This window comes from Acomys russatus, chromosome 24 (assembly GCF_903995435.1).
Source record: "Acomys russatus chromosome 24, mAcoRus1.1, whole genome shotgun sequence".
NCBI classification, from domain to species: domain Eukaryota; kingdom Metazoa; phylum Chordata; class Mammalia; order Rodentia; family Muridae; genus Acomys; species Acomys russatus.
In genome coordinates this window covers 31,117,706-31,131,980 of record NC_067160.1, presented here as the reverse complement: position 1 = coordinate 31,131,980, position 14,275 = coordinate 31,117,706, and positions in this window count along the sequence as shown.

Below are 14,275 nucleotides of genomic sequence, written 5' to 3'. Positions count from 1 at the left end.
AATTGGCTCAGATTAAAATTTTGAGGTACGCTGTCAAGCACTATTTCAATATGAAGATCCAGGTTGCAATGTAGGCAACTGTGACCTGTTCCTGGTTCACCGAGCGTTCACTAAGCTCCGACGAATATTTCACTTCTTATATCTCATAGTCAGGCCTGTTAGAAACAAGAATCACACTTGTCAACACAGAAATAAACATAAATAAGCCAAGCTTTTCTGTTTCTAAACTGCGGAAGGGAGAGGGGGGTCCCTATAAAAGATGTAACAGAAGGAAAGCCGCTCTGTGGTCTTCATAAGGGGGTCACTCATTTTGCAAGACGGACCCTAATCAAACTGGGCTCTAAATACAGTGGGTTTGGCTCCATCTTTCCTGCATGCTCTGATCCGCATTGTTCCGCCTCACCCTAGGCATATCCGAAGCTCCCCTACCACCTGGGCAGCTGTGCCTACTCCCCTAACACTGCACATTCCCTGACAAACCTCTCAAGATAACAAACATTGTGCTTCTGGGTTTTTCTCCCTCCCCTTGGCTGTTTGTTGTTCTTAATTGCTAGAGCTGTTGCCGCTTACGGGAAATAAAAGCTCCTATTAGCCAGTTCTGCTTCCGTTCTGCAGGGATTCCGTTCCAATTTGGTATTCTTTTAGACAATAAGTGAGGCGGACTGTGCGGCTGCGGTGGTGGCATTTGTAGGGGGGGATTTGGGCGTCTAATGAAGAAATAACTTCTAAACCCTTCCGGGAACCCAATTTATGCATTTTAGGTAGCGAACCTTTTTCAAACACATGAGTTGGCTTTTCTTTGGAAAACCAAAATAACAATAGCAAAACTTAAACATTTTATAGAGAATAAATACAACTAAAATGTGCTTCGTGTCAGCATCATCATTTGCACAAGACAACAGAAATTTAGTTTCTGTATCTCATATTTATAACCAATTTTTAAAAGTGTACATATATATTTTTAAGCCTTCCTTCACTGGTAGATTGTTTCATAGCAAGAAAAGAAAGACGCAGCACACATGTTTAATATTTCAGTAACATGCTGAATTTTTAACGACAGAGGCTCGTGATGAGTGCTAAACTAGTCTAATAGAATTCTGGTAGCTTGCTTACTGTGAGTAAGAATTCCAAAGACTATGCCTTCCTAGTTAGATAGAAGTCTGACTGAAGCATGTAGTCAAAACGTCCTCATCATAAAGTGCTCTAGACAGCAATCGTTGGCAGCTGGATGTACTCACCGTTTATCAGGTCGTGTCAAGCTAAGACATCAAAACAGGGAAAAAGGGCAACAAGTTTTAACTCAGAGCTTTGGTGGCTACAAACTACTACTTGTGGGGTATACCTCTAGACTCAATTTTTTATTTGTTTCAATTAAGTAATTAACTAATTTGTTTTTTCAGACAGGGTTTCTCTGTGTAGCCTGGACTCAGGGAGACCCATTTACCTCTGCTTCCTAACTGTTGGGATTAAAAGTTTACTTCACCACTGCCCGTCTCCTTTTTTTTTTTTTTTTTTTTTTTTTTTTAATTTTTTAAAATTTTGTAGACTCATTTTGAAAGCCAGCTCCTTAGTAATAAGATATAACAGTGCCCTTGCTGATGAAAAGGCCATAATGCGTGGAAACTGATTTTATAGATTACAAATAGGTAGCTTCGGCATTTAGGATCAGAACACAACTGAACGTAGAAGCTAACGCAGCTGTTAATAGTCAAATACACAAAGAAGAACTGAGAGACAGCAAAGTGCAGGAAACAAAGGAAACTATGAAATTCATCGTGGGTATCTCTCAGCATTTTCTGTTAATCGACTTTATCTGTTCCTGCTAACAGATATTATTGTGTATCTAATATATATGTCTACACACACACACACACACACACACACACACACACACACGTTATCTATCCTTTACATCAGTGATTCTCAACCTTCTTAATGCTGTGACCCCCCCCCCCTTTAATAAAGTTCCTCATGTTGTGGTGACCCAACCATAAAATTTTGCTGCTACTTCATAACTGTAACTGTTATAAATCAGAATGTAAATATCTGATACGCAGGGTAAATGATTATGCAACCCTTGTGAAAGGGTCATTTAGCCCCCTCCCATGGAGGAGTCTCAACTCGCAGATTGAGAACCATTGCCTTAAATTCTGGGAAGCCACTCCAGTAATAAATCCCAGCTTTGGATGTTAGAAGTGTGTATGGTAGTATAAGTAATATGTAAGGCTGATGAGATGTCTAGATAGCTTCAGACTCATGCCCTTCAGCCATCTTCATCTTCTTATAATTCTGTGATACCGAGGGAATGAAGTATTGAGCATGAGAAGACCTTGTGGATCAAAGCCTATGAGCTTGCTCGCTCTGGCTTTACAGTGTGTGAGAATCAGTCCTGGAATGCAACCTGAAAATCAGAAGCTCAGCACAAGCATGTACACGCTCTTCATGGTGGCACTTAAACTTTTCATTCAATATATATATTGAATACACACACACACACACACACACACACACACACACACACACACACACACACTTGCCTGTGAGCTCTAGAGAAGAATTGCCTATTGGTTATGAGCAACTCTATCTGGGTGATTTTTGGGATCTCCTATCCCAGTTTTTGTTCTAGCAAGTTCTGACAATGAAGGCTAGGTGCCTAAAGCCTTTGCTATGTATCTTCACATTTATTGTTGGGTTTGTTGGGTTCCTTACGAGAATCTGATTGTTAGTTGCATGAAGCTGTGAATGCCTAGCTTGGAATGAGAGGCTGGGGCGATGTATTGAGATAAAAAAAAAATTCATGATAGCTTGAGTGCTATCCGATGTTTGGATTTCAGTCACATAAAAGTGTATGTGTGGGGGGAGGGGGGTAAATTTATCTATACTGTTCTCTAACTTACTTGAGTATGTCTTCAAATACCTAGCTTTCAAACACCTTTCTGGAGATTCAATGGCATGGACTAAAAGCTGTGCAGTATGCAATTGATAGTGAGGAGATAAGTATGTCTATGTTTGTCTAAAATCCCTTGGAAAAAAGCTAACAAAATGTAAATGATTACATGCAGTAGATCTGCCTTTAAAGTTTTATTTATTATATATTATTGTTTTATTTATTATATATTAAAACCTAAAACCATTTCAAAGGAATGGATTTTTTTAAAAAGGTTAGTTTTGAAAAGATATTTTTGGAAAAACAGAGCAAAGCATGTAATATCCAACTCCATAGTGTCCAAGACTCTGGTGTCACACTGCCAGCTTCACAGATGTTACTTTTGAGGAAGATAGATGCTACTGGCAGTTGGTTCCAAAAATGTAATTTAAAACTTTAATTGGCATTCTTAACGTGCTACACAGTTTAATCATGTCAAAGAATGGTGTTTCATGAATTTTCTCTTTTCAGAGTATACACATCTTTCTAAATATCTAAACAGACTGTTCTTGCTTCCCCTGCCTATGCCTGGGACATAATGCTCAGAAATCTAAAAAAATGTTTTCAGATCCTCTGTAAAACTGTTTGTGTGTGTGTGTGTGTGTGCTAGTTATTGCTAGTTATTATAACTAGCAAGTTTTAGTCTGTTACTAGAAAATCAATGGAAGTTCTATTTTTTTCTTTAAAATGACATTTTACTGTAGGGATTTTCTTGGTGAGGGTTTTAATTCCAATATAATCTTAAAGTGAGGATCCTTCAGAGGAATTCAAAGATTTATCAGGTGTATTTTAATGGATTTTTATAGTCCTTCATTAGAGTTACATCCACACAAATACATATTTAGACACATATATGAGAAAGAAGCACAATATGGCAGTACAGGTCTCCTTGGGCGATCATTTTTTCAACCAGCAATCAAGTAAATATGTACATTAATTATACTGAAAGCAGATGAAGATAACATCATATATAATATTCTTGTTTGGGAATAATTGCTGTTACAGTTGTTTATCATAAAATATTACTGAGACAGAAGGTATGTATTTAATTTTTGGATAACCAAGGTAGCTTTTGCATTATAATATAGCCATAAATTTGAAGCTAGTACCTTTCAGAATTAAAAATAAGTACAAAAGCTAAATTAAGTTCAAGGCTCATGTAAATTGTCCGAGTATATCTTCTATACAAAGAAAGTAAATTCAAGTATTTAAAATGGTAAATAAATGAAACATAATAATTTAAGAAAAACCTATGGCAATGACACATATATGAAAATGATTATTTAAACATGTGCAGAAACTGCATTTGATTTTCCAGGTTGTTTGTGCTTCTTTATTCACGAAAACCCTAAACCGCAAGAAGGGAAAAACAGGGTTCAAAGATAAGGATTGGCATGTGACCAGACAAAATGTGAAAGTAAGGTCAGAAGAGAGTATTGTATGCCTTGTTTTGGATAAAACGTAGAGAAGTGGGCAATTGGTACTCTTTTCACTTTTTGACTTAGGAAATATTTATAATGATTGTTGTGGGCATAATTATGTAACAACTATGAGGTAACATAAAAATTTAACATGCAGAAATGTTAATAAGAAGTGGTAGCAAGATGCTTAGAGATGGGTAAATCCTTGAGGAGATGAGCTATGGTAAATTACTAATAACCTTCATAATTGTTTAGAATGCAAGAATCAATAAAACTTTGTTGAATTTTGCCTATGCTATAATTAGTAACATTATTACTATCAAACGGAAGAGGAAAAGGTTTGACTTGTACAAACTGGAACAAATTTGGAACAAATCAACTGAGTGGGACTGAATAAGCAAGAGATTAATCTACTGAAATTTAACCAGCTGCCCTTGCCCCATCACTCCGTAAGCTTCAGGGTGGCAAATCTGTATTTTTTATTCCTATGTAGTTTCTAATACAGTTCCTAAGGTTTAAAGGCTTCCAATAAACTTTTAGAATTATTTTCTTTATTTCATAATGACAAGATAAATAATAGGCTACAGCCCATCTCCTTGCGAATAATTCCTTTCACACTATAGTAGCCTTCTGAACACCTATTTCCACAATTGTGTTGCCATGTTCCACAGCCTTGTGTGCAAATCTATTTCCTGCTTTCTTTAAATCACTAATTCCAGTAACCCTGCAATTCTCCCCCTGTTTGTGGAGACTTTAGAGTGGATGTTATTATGTCTTAAAGTAGCTTCCTCTCTATGTAGGCGTTTAAAGCTGCTGTTGAGCAAATGGTTATTGCCAGTAACATGGTGGTCTGATGTGTAACCACCGCAGGCAGAGAGAGCTGAAGCACTCATTTCATAGTAGGGAAACTTGTGGAGTGAGACTTAACTATGTAAGATGATTTTGAATAACCCAAGACTACGGACTTAGAAATTTTGTGAATTTTCTTCCAGACTGTTCTTTTAAAACGCCCAAATTCCCCCTCCTAGCCAACAACCTTTTATTTAAGATTACCAAGTTCATCTTAGAGGCTCCACTCTTCTCCACTTATTTAATGTCTACGTTTTCTTCTCTTCTTTTTATAGGAAAGCAAATAGATCTCTTGATTGTCATGGACACCTCAGGGCCATGGTGACTATGTTTTACTGCTTATGTAGATGGTTGAATGTCCTTGGCCAATCTACAGAAAAAATCCCCAGAGGCTTCTGTGCATCTTCAAATGGTGTTTTTCCTGTTGCACCTTGAGGTCTTTGTCTCTACTCTACAAAGCTTCCCTTCCTAGCAGTTTTTGTTTCAATTTCGGGGTGTAATTAACGTGCCTCAGACAACTGCTTTCCATTTTGTCTCCCGTGTAAACTTAGTGACGGTGACAAGCAGGAAATTCATAGCTGTTAGTGGGGAAACAAAGGACAGTCATCTAAACTATAACTGTTTGATTTGCGCACTTATTGAACAGAGGTCTGCCAAGTCTGCTCCCCTGAATTTGCAGTAGGTAAATGAGGTTGGAATGGAATCCCAGGGGGCAGAAATACAGGCTCATTAGCATAAGTAGCCTGCCTAACCTACAGTGCCTGTGCACAGTTAGTCTCATCCACATATGCTAACGTCGTTGATTGGTTACAAAAGAGATGGGTTCTGACCTCATCTGGGCTACTTTCCTTTGTAGACGTAACAATGTGGCTTACATCTCTATAGCACTGAAGTGACCTTAGGCTCTTATTTCAGAAGACCTTTTTCTGTGTTCGGTGTATTAGAAGCTACAGTCTGAATAAGTTAATACTTTATGGCCTAAGTAATGATTAAATATTTGGGGGGAGATATATATTTTACTATTTCTCCGTAATGGTTTTAGCTGGAAGCTTGAGCCTGGGGATTTTGGTTAGTAGGTGGCTAGAGGATCACAGTGAAGACCCACATTCATTTTCTGGGTCTCCTCCTGGGTCCCTAGTGAAATGACTTTGAGCTGTAGCATCTCTATCCCTACCTTCAGGTCTCAGCATGCTCATCAAGGCGATGGCATCACTGCATGGTATTATTTTTTACTTGAAGTGGAAAACATGAAAATGACAACCACAGGATTTCTACCCCTACAGTGTTCTGTGTCATGTCTGAAGCACATTTATGAATTTTTGCTGCCAGAAAGTTTAATTAACATCCACAGCCATGCTCCTATCTGTTCTTACTTCTACTTTAAATCGAGTCTTACTTAAAGGAATTTTAAAATAAGGGAACACTTGGACTCTGAAGCTCTTTGTTCTTAAGCTTAAAATATATTAAAGTTAGTTTAGCAAAAAGAGAAGACATTTCCCCTAGCCTCTTCTGCACTGATAAAAGGAGGTTGTCACACATAGAATTTATAGCTTGGTGCACAAAACCAGCTGCTTTTCTATGTGGTGCCTAGGAAAAAATATAGGAAAAATTGTCATTGATGGAAACTTTTCTAAATATTCTGTTGTACCTCATATTGCAAATATCTCATTGGACTTTTTTGATAAGGGTACAACTGAAGCAGCCTTTGCAATAATGATAATAATGTAATAATGTAATACTTTATACTCTGTAGACCACGCAAGCTTCAGCAGCTATCACAGCAATGTTTGCTAGAGTTAACAGATCCAGTTCAAGACCATGGGCCACATGGTGTTGACGTGTTTCCTTGGGCCATTTCAAACTGAAAGAATTTCTCATGGACAATTCTGATCACAGTATCCAGATGGCACGACAATAACTTTATCATGTCCCACACAAACTTATTTAACTTGTTTCTGTTTGATAAAATTCATATGAGATACTCCTTAACTTCTTTTATTTTTTTTTAGATTATAATTTCAATACTTTCAGCATTTCTTCAATCAAAACCCTCTTATATACCCCTCCTTGCTCTCTTTCAAATTCAAAGCTTATTTTTCATTATCTGTTGTTACATTCATGTATGTGTATGAATATGTACATATGTGTATTTTTCATGAATATGTAAGTACAACCTGCTTTGTCCATATAATGTTACTTGTATATTGTTTTCAGGTCTGACTGTATCATATTGGACAATCAATTGGTGTGCTATTCCCAGTGACAACTCATTTCTCCTTCTCTTAACATTCCTTAGCTGCCTGTAGTTCTTTGTGTAAGGTTGAGATGTTTCTCAGATGACATTAATATGTCTATTGTTCTGGTCCTTGTTTGGCTCACATTCAGGCAGTCATGTTGGTAAAACTACATGGGTGTCATATCTAACATTCCTAGGAGACCAAATCTCAGCAAATTCTCATATCCTCTGGTTCTTATAATCTTTCTGCCCCATCCTCCCCTATGATTCCTTATTTTTAGGCATCAGACTTGTACTGTAAATGCATTTTTAGTAAAGATACCACATGCTTTTTAACAGGTAATATGTTGTTTTTATTTGTCACATAATTATCCACAATAATATTCATAATTAGGTTTTGGCTGGTAATTTCTAGATTTCTATGTTTTAAAACTATACTTTGAAGACTGGAGAGATGATTCAGCAGTTAAGAATGCTTGCCTGGGCAGGGAAGGGACCTAAGATGGCAGCACCTAACACACAACTTGTTTGATCAGCTGGACAGCAATGACTATTCAACAACCTAAGGACCAATCTGAGAGCCACAAAACACGAACACTTGTGACCCACAGATGTGAAAGATACAAATTTTGTGGAGCATGTTGTGTCCAGCCTCTGGCCACCAGGGAAAACCACAAAGTCCCCAGTCCCCACAGAAATGGGTGCATATCCTCCAAAGGCTAGCGCCACATGCTTGGCTGGTGGGAAGCTCTTGAACTCCTTAGGGCACAGAAATAGCTAGGGACTGCCAAATCACCCGCGTCTGTGGGTCCTAGCACCAAGCAGGCCCCATAGTCTGTCGGATCACAGCGGATCTGATCTCAGGTCACCCAGAAAAGCCACAGAGAGAGCTCCTGGGTTCCCTAATAGCCTCTGCGCGCCCATGCGACCACCACACGCCTGGCTGCCTGACAGCTCTTGACCTCCCTAGTGCACAGGAGTAGCTTGAGTCTGCAAAAATCACCAGTGTCTGGAGGTTCTAGCACCAAGCAGACCCCCACAGTCGGGATCACAAGAGGATCTGATCTCAGGTCTCCCAGAATAAAACACAGAGACAGTTCCTGGGTTCCTAAGCAGCCATGGCGTGCCTGCAGGTCCCCACATGCCTGCCTGGCATGCAGCTCTTGAAACTCCCTGTGGTACAGAACTAGCTTGAAACTGCAAAATCTCCAGTGTCTGTGGGTTCTAGCACCGAGCAGGCCCCACAGTCAGAAACACCAGTGGATCTGACTTTAGCTCACCCAGAAATTTAGGCCCAACAAAATAGGAAAAATGTTTACGTCAAGTTTGCCAGATACAAATAGCCAATAACTATGAATATAAGTTATATAATTCCTGATTGTCTCGTGGCTCTTCTTGTTCTATGTAGTTTATTTTATTCATGTGTAATAATATAAATGTATATGCTAAAAAAGAAACATAACAAAAAACTTTTAGGAAAAAATAAATGCTTGCCTCTCTTTAGAAGACCCAAGTCCAGTTCTGAGCACTCATGTCAGGCAGGTCCACGGCTGTTAGTAACTCTAGCTCTAGGAGAATCCAACACCTGATTCTAGCTTGAGGGCCACCAAAAGCGTGTAGGTATACAAGTACTTATACATACACATAAATCAAAATTAAAATTTTTAATTTGTACTTTTATCATAATAATTACTAGTTAATGTCCACAGAGGCACTCGATACTATGTAAATACCCATTAATCATAAAAAATTTAACAACCAGTTTTATCATCTGGTCATAATTTTGACTGAATTACTCATCACAGTCATAGTTACGAAACAATGGCCCTCCAATCCTTTCATCATTGCTTCTTCATGTTTTCTTGCCAGTCTACCAAAATAGGAGCTTTTCTCTCTATTCATTTATCATATTAATTTAAAATATATAAACACATGACTCCTTTGCAGTGTTTGAATCGTTTGCTACCATTATTTTATCATGCACAGTATCTCAGATTTGGCAGGTAGTATTTCTTTAATATACTTCTGTTTCATTTTGACATATCTTAATCTTTTCCACTGTGTTACAGGTTCCCTGTGTTCCCCTTTTCAGCCTTGGAATCAAATAGTTTTCCGCCTCTTAGGAAATTGTCATTTTTTTTTGTTGTTACTGACAAATTGTGCTCAGAAATCAAGAGGTATGTATAATCTGTGTACATTGTTATGGGAATAATGATGCCACTATGCACTATTCTGTGAAGAGAAAGTAGGAACATATGAATATACAATAATCACATGTTCATATACGTATAAGTATATATAATCTATTAGTCCGCCAATCATCTTTCTCTCAAATACTGTTAAATGAACATATCATTTAATCAACTCCTAATGACTTATCACTATACTCATAAATTAACACATGCCTCAACCTTCATTAGAGAAGTTTCTATTTGTAGTTGATGGTGATTAACACCGATGTCCAACTGGCCAAGGTAAAGTGGATAAGAGAATGTAGAATGTTCAGCCCTAGATAAAATTCTATATCTCTTTCCCTCTTCCTAAGGCTCAGGGATCATGATGCAAAAAGAGGGTAAATATAACATAAGGTCCAGTGGCATTGAATGGCTGCAAGAAAACAATGTCTGACACAGAAGGGCAGCTGCACATATGAACTTACAGAGATGGTGACTACATGCACAAGCCCAGTATTAGTTCAAATCAAACCAATTCCCAACATGGAGTGGAGAGTCTGGGCATGAAGTCTACTCCAATTGAGGAGCTATTGACAATTAGAAGCTTTCCATATAGAGTCAGTTTTCTTTAAGAATATTGCCGCTGGCATGTCAATCCTGCTTCAGTGGGAGGTCACACATTCATGAATATTTGCGCAGCACAAACTGTATTTATGAGAGAGAGAGAGAGAGAGAGAGAGAGAGAGAGAGAGAGAGAGAGAGAGAGAGAACAGAAAGTGAGTAGATAGAGAAATACAAATAAGTCTAGGAAGGTTTAACATAATCAAAACACATGAATTTCTCAAACAATTAATAATAAAAAGACAGGTTAAACAATCACAATTTATATATTTTTACTTTTGTATCCCTTCTGATTCCTGCAAAATAATCAACTAGCTTTTTAAAAATCTGCTCTAATTGTCTTCCTCTTTATACTGTTTTACATTCTTTAGACAGTAGCTTTACTCTCCTTTTAAATTATGAATGTAAATAAACCTGCTTGCTATAAAACTTTTCCTTTTATGTTAGTTTAATTCTTTCTGCACATTCATATTTCAGGAGAAACTATGTTAGTGATTTAATTCTTGATCTATTAAATACATGAGCATGCATATCACTGATGATTTGCACATACTTTTATCAACTTAGTGTATAGACCTTGTAATACTTAGTTGACCCTCAAATATAATGGATATTGCATTGTTGAATTTTTTAAATCTCTTATAGTTTGTTATAAATTTTAAGTATAATATGAAGTTGAAATAATGTTATATCCAGTACCCTAATCTTGCACCTCCATCCTGTACCACAGGTTTTTTTTATGTATACATCAGTCCCTTTATAAATCCCTAAAGGCACTCCTTGGTCCAATTTTTTATGATATTTTTAAATAAATTAAAGATTTTAATATATCTTTCCTTTCATATACTTGACACAAATATTACTAAATAGACTTCAATACATTTATCCATTTTAAGTACCAAAATTACATTCAATAGAATGCTTTGGAGAAAACATAATATATAAAGCATGTACTATGAAAAAGCAGACAAGAGAATACTAGAGGTGGAAAAGTTTATACATGGCTTGTGCCTAGTGAATGGAGTAAAGATGAGGAACAGGGCAAGGGTCTGCCACAACTTAGAATATAAGGGAATATCAAAGAGAAAACTACTAATGTATAAAATTATTTTTAAAATTAAAGTAAAAATGATTATAGGTACCCTCCAGGAGTGGATGATGCTGATCTCCCAAACCATAAGTCTTTAAGCAAAAATTCTAGTGTCAGATGTAAGTTGATAGCTAGAGTGCTCCCAGAGGCTTACAAAATAATAAAGCTATGGTCCTCAACCTTTCTAATGCTGAGACCCCTTGATACAGTTCCTCACGTTATGTTGACCCCAATCTACAGAATTATTTTTGTTTCTATTTCACAACTATAATTTTTCTACCACTATGAACTGCACTGTAAATATGTGATATATAGATAGACTTAGGCCACCCCTGTAAAGGGTCATTTGACCCCCAAAGGGGTCTCAACACATAGGTTGGGAACCTCTTCAATAAAGATTTTGTCATTGCTCTTGATCTACCAACAGAACAAGACCCTATCTTACTTACTTTTCCATTTCTGTGAGAAGACACCATGACCACAGAAATTTATGGAAGGAAGAGTTTATTTGTGGTGTATAGCTTCAGAGGACTGGAGTCCAAGATGATGAGGAACATGGCAGCAGTCAGACTATCATGGCGTTGAGTAGTAGTTAAGAGCAACACATCTTGAGACATAACTGCGAGGCACAGAGAGCTACCAGGAAATGCCACGAGTCTTCTGAAACCACCTCCTCTGACATGGACACACCTCCTAATCTATGCCAAACAGTTTTATGAATTGTGGACCAAGTACCCAAATATATGAACCTATGGGGGTGAGCATTCTCATTTAAATCACCACAGACCATTCTAGTGTCAGATGTGGCCTATCTCCCTGTGAGTTGTTAGCTAGAGAGATCCCATAGGCTTACAAAACAATAGAGCTGTGGTCCTCAACCTTCCCAGTGCTGAGACAAACCTTCCTAGTGTTCAAAGACAAGCTAGCACCAAGCAAACCTTCACCCTGATGACCAGTGCCCCTAGTTCTAGAAGGTACAATGCAAGCTGCTAGGGGGAGAAAGAGAACCAGCAATCTTACCCAGTTATTAAGCCTGATTACTAAATCCCAGTCAGTAGAAAGGCAATCCCACTAGCACAATGGTGGCCTTATTGGGCTGACGAACACTTTCTGATTGGATTTGAAGTTCAATTCCATGGAAAGAAATGCATAGCTGGGGCTAAGAACTAATGTAAAAATTTATGGTTGAGTATGTCACAAGCCATTTGGTCATGGGGGAAGAAGCTAGACAGGTATATAATAGATCTGCCTTTCAAATATATTTGTTACCATAGACTTAGCCAGAAAATCTTCTTTTACAGTGAGTTATACTTAATACAGAGACCTGTGCCTGGCCATAATTCTGAATATAAATGACCGTTGAGTGCTCAGACCCAAACAGGACATTTATATTACACCTTCCAAAACCCGTGGAACATCGTGGAAAAGGAATGGAGATTGTGAGAGCTGCAGAGTAGGGTCACGTCCTGTGAAACACAGAACATGAACATAGTTCAGGGATTAGTTGGGAAGAAAAGGGTTTTGTAGGACTTAGATGGTGATAAGAAAGAGGAGTAAGAGATGGATATGTTCACAATACATTGTACAGGTGTATGAAATTATCAAAGATTAAATTTTAAAGAAAAATACACAGGTTTCCAGAAATTTCATTCACATGCACAAGGTATTCTGAAATATTTGTCAAATTTCCCTCATCCCAACTTAATTCTAATGTCTAATAATCTAGGTTTGATATGTATTTAAACTGCATTCATTTATAAAATGGGATTTTATATTATTACGACTGCTTACTTTTAAGATGCTTCTGTCAACATATACTAATATCTTCTAATATAATACATGCCCAAATCTTCATTTTCACTTAGTTTTGTCACAGAAGTATGAAATAATGGACTAGCCTGTAGCCTAAAGTGAAGCTTCCTGATTACTGGTTAGAACATTGATTTTGCAAAAATTTTTCTGTCATTTTCTGCCATACTTCCAATGAAAAAATATTCTGTAATTAAGTTGCCAGAAGGCCTATTACTACAAAAATATCCAATCTGAGAAGAAAAAACAAGGTCATACAGAAAAATTGACAAATTCTAGTAAACATGCCTTCTGTTATCCCGAGGCTCTTTGATTTGGGTATATAGCATATAGGCTTGAAATGGAAGGTTTTGTCATCAGTGTATTCATATAAACTATGGTCAGGTGTGCAATTATGTACCAGGGTGGATTAATGTCTGTTGTAGGAATAGCAATTATTAAAAGAAATATATTTCTTATCTACAGAAAAAAACTGAAGCAGCAAAGAAAACATTTATAAATCCTGTAAATCAATATAAATTTTTGTGCTTATATACTGTGCCTAGCATTATTAAATAGGTCATTTAAAGGTGACACCACTAGATTAAATTGTTGTTTCATATGCCCAAACAATTAAGTTTAGGTTTGTCTTGTAAGAAAATCTCACGACCAGCAGCTCATATTTTAGAAATTCAACTCAACATGGCTTTTACTATTGTTTAAATCTAATATTGATAAATGCAGTATGCACAAATGAAGTTTAAAAAATTAACTGAAAAAATAATGACAATGTGGAAAAAGACATGTTAATAGCTAGCATAGAGTTGGGGGACATTATTTTGCTTCAATATGTGTTCTTTTTAATATTATTGCATGCATTCGTCTAGTTTGCCCTTTGCTGTTCACGTTTCTATGTTGTTTATACAATGTAACTAATAAAAATTCTAACAATTTTCCAGTCTGGAAAAGTTAAGAAAGCTTAAGCAAGTGAGTTAAATTCCTGGGAAACACAGTAGAGAGAAACCACAAACTGTTCTCCAGTTGCCACGTGTGCCATACTTCATGTATGCATGCACATGTGCGTGTGCACATGCATGCTCTCTCTCTCTCTCTCTCTCTCTCTCTCTCTCTCTCTCTCTCTCTCTCTCTCTCTCTCTCATACACACACAC